Below are 4,097 nucleotides of genomic sequence, written 5' to 3'. Positions count from 1 at the left end.
GGTTGTTTACAGCTCACGAGATTTCCGGTTAGCTTCTTAGCTTAGCCTCCTTCACACCGACAACACARACATGCTTCAGCAGAGGCCACGCCTCCTGCAAGAAATCGATTCTCTAGGCAGCAAGTCTAGACCCTTGTACGAAGCAAAGTGAAGGACAGGGTCTGGTTTTAACCAGGCTACATAATAGCTCATCTGAAGGCAAAAAAAGAGTGCAGTTGTTTTAAAACAAATCTAATCTGCAAAGTCTCATAGCAGTTTATGCAAACACAATTTTATAAACCTTTACACAACCATTATTCTGTCATTATTTACGTGAASTTTTTGCATATAGTTACAAGCAGATGTTTATAGTAACTAGTACATTTACTTTGTTACAGTAATTAAGTCGTTTCTTTGAGGARTTGTAATTTCACCAATTATTTTTAAAGGGGACCTATTATGCAAAATTCACTTTTTAAAGGTTTGTTTACTCAACTTTGGGTAAGTACTTCTTAAAAAAAACAGTCCTAGGACCAAAATAAATGCACCCAGGGGCATATTTACTGTAAGTAAATGCATTTTTAATGTATATTAATTATACTTCCATCATTTTGTGATGTCACAAGCCGTACGACAACCCACCAGAACCTGCATTCAGCCCCTTACCTAGCAACCCCCGGGTGAAGCTCCTACTCCTCAGTATAAAGAGCCATCACGTGAGCCATCATGTTGTTGTGTAATGCGCAGCTCATTTCACAACAAGCCTCCAATAGGGCAATGGGTAGAGCATTGGACCAGAGCATGGGAGACTAGGGTTCAAGATCAGCACAGACTCAATTTAATTATTTATTTTCATTCGTTATGAACATGTTTTCTCATGTACCTCTATTGTTTAGCTTATTAAAGCCTTGTTAAAGCCTATTTGTTCGAGTTTCTGAGGTATTTCGATCGCTGCTGCTCCCTGCTCTGGTGACAGCATGCAGAGTGAGCGCAGAGCAGAGGAGGGAGAGAAAAAAAGAAGAAGCTGCGACCACGACTCTGCCTCTGGGTCTCACAGGGTCTCATATGGTTGTACAACAGAGCTTCTGCTATTATTAGCCATGCTAACATAAACACTGGCTTTGGAGGGCGGAGTTAATGTCAACAGATTTTTGGAGGGCGTTACCAACAGAGCTCATTAACATAAACAGCTCTTCTGAATGGAAGTCAGAGCAGGCAGAACTAGAAAATGGGAAATTTTATTATCTGAGAATTATTTTGTGCATTAAATTGAATGAACATGGTCTGGATAGCCCACAGAAATACCATAAAAATTTCTAGGACCCATAATTGGTCTCCTTTAAATATCTACTTTTACTTTTATTTTGTTACATTTTAAAGCTAAAAATGATACTTTTACTTCTTTACTTTAAAATGTAACACCTAGTTACTTGTTACAAAATTAAAAATGTTTGAACTCATCATGAAAAAAAGATGTTGCTGCACTCTAAAAAAAGTGAAATCTTGAATTTACTCAACAAAGTCATGTTTTTTACAAAACTCCTTTTCTGTTCATGTAATTTTACTTTTAGTTTTTTTTCAAGTACTTTATGGTTACAAGCATAAAGTGTAGAAGCAGTAGCAGCTGTTTGTGAACCGTACTAGACATGGAAGATGTCCTGTGCACGTGTGGTAAACAATGCCCGTGTGCCAGCTTTTTTGGAATGTTTTACAGCATTTAATTAAAAATCAGTGAATATTTTATTTCTCGGATGACTGAAAAGTCCTGTATTCCATGTTTTCTTTACCTAKAGCAGGGCTATTCAACTAAATTACTCTGGGGGCCACAGTTACTGCCGGTCAACAGCTGAGGGGCCGAACATCCAGCAATTAAAGTTATTATGTATGTAGGGGTCARCTCGAGTGAAGAAARAAGATTTACTGCCTCGAAGCAGGCCTCGGASAGGCCTGCTGAGAGGACAGGGACTCTGTCACAAACTGAACTCTATTTTAGGCCATGACAGGTCATTTTAACCTAGAAGAGAATTTCTCAGTTCTCTTAATCAGATAATGGACCTTGGTAAAACTTTCRTCATAACCTTGTGTATGAGAGATGTGGGAGAAGCTTAATGCCACGTTAAGCCCCCTTCCTACATGTAAATAAYCCAAGTATTACAAACATATGTTACCTTTGAATTTGTTTATTTTGCTGCATTTAATCATGAATACAACATACAGGACCCTGTAAAAGTAGTGATAATTACATATTATCAAAAACAAAAAGAACACATTATGCCTCCTATTATTAGACACAAATAATATTTTAACATCTCTGACTTGCCAAATTTTTAAACCAACTTTATTTTCACTTTCATCTTTTTATCTTCAACTGTTTGTAGTTTTAACTGTKTTGAGTGTTRATAGAAATGGGTTTTATCAGCTTATAGCCAAGATTCTGACATTTKTGTAGATAACAAACATGTCTATGTTTAACTAAAAGAACTTAGAGTAATTAAAGTAGAAAACCGGGGGTTTGGGCTTAAGAGATGAATGAACCAATTTGCGGGCCGAACTTTGGTCACCAGCTGAATAGCCCTGACCTACAGGTTTCCAGTGGTTTGGACTCAGTGCCAGTGTATCAAGCCTGACTCACTGTAGTGAACAAGCAGAAGCTGAAGTCATAATGTAGCAGCAGAAAGGTTTTTTTTTTCCAGGAATGATGGCCTAGTTCTGATTGATCTTCTCCATGAGAGGAGATGAAAGAAACCAACAGGTGATGCTTATCTGATTGTTGAGACAGATTATCTGATTTCATTGTCTAACTGACCGGAATCCTTCTGTATCTCTGCTGCTTCTGCAGAGCTCAGATATCTCCACTTGATCTATGTCTGTGAATCAATTTCAAGCTTTGTGTTTATTTTTGTGTCGTGAGAAGAGTGTGGYTAAAGAAAGGAGTCCAAACCTCACCCAAGACAGTGTGTATCCTGTGAAAGCATCATTAGAAATAGCATTTCTTGAATGTATGCATATTGCAAAGAAGCATATCTTGTCTGTGTAAAGATACCCACTCAAAAACAAGCAAAAACATCATTACCTTCAGAAGATCATTAATAAGACGTGGAATCATTTTAGTCTGGTGGTACTAAGAATATTTGTGTTATGCAGCTATGAAGCTAGAACAGAAAACTGTTCTAAAAAATAAATATAAAGAAAACACCACAACCAGTGTTTTGTTTTAGCATCAAATTAAATKTTTTCCTTCAAAAGAAAGATGACGTTCCACCACACTGCTCAGGTAATGATGTATGCATGGGTCAGACAGCGAGAGGCGATAATGACTGGAGTCATTTAACARATTTACTGGATTACCAGTTGCAGTTTTATGGCTGATTTCCAGCAACTTTCTTCTTTCTGTTTTAGCAGAGTTTTCGCAATCAAAGGTGCATCAGACATRGTTTGATCGTCTCATGATGCTGAGCCAGCAGTGTTTATTAAAGTGGAGAAAAGCATTTCATCMCATTCYCATACAAATGTMTTACATTTAAATCTGTCTGTGGAGYAGAGACAGACTSRGTGCTGCTGGCTTCTTGACCAGAACTCCGGCTTTATGAGTGAGCRATTGATCCGAGGGATGATGGATTGAAAATGGAATATGCTCTACTATATTTAATAAAGTTCAAGTATGCACTCGAATGAATGTGTTGTGAAGGTTATTTGCACACTGCCATTGCATGCATTGCACAATCTATGTGTCTAACCCACATGTGTCAAACTTAAGGCCCACGGGCCAAATGTGGCCCTCCACAGCATTTTATGTGACCCCCAAGATATTCAAAGATGTGTTAATGTCTTTGAAATAAGCATATGCTGCTTTAAAGCCAGCATTGACCATAAACTACATCTCCCATAAGGCATGTTGATTATTTTATCCACCAAATTACAGTAATAAAAAAAAACCTTAACTCAATATTTAGCAGATCATCCTTTCACAGAAATAACAGTCTCTAAACACTTCCTACAGCTTCTAATGAGAGTCTGGATTGTAGCTGAATGTATTTTAGACCATTCTTCTTTACAAAACATCTCTAGTTCATTCAGGTTTGATGGTTTCTGAGAATGGACAGATCTCTTTAAGTGAC

The sequence above is a fragment of the Austrofundulus limnaeus genome, unplaced genomic scaffold, assembly GCF_001266775.1.
Source record: "Austrofundulus limnaeus strain Quisiro unplaced genomic scaffold, Austrofundulus_limnaeus-1.0 Scaffold102, whole genome shotgun sequence".
In the NCBI taxonomy this organism is placed as follows: Eukaryota; Metazoa; Chordata; class Actinopteri; order Cyprinodontiformes; family Rivulidae; genus Austrofundulus; species Austrofundulus limnaeus.
This window is presented reverse-complemented; position numbering follows the sequence as displayed.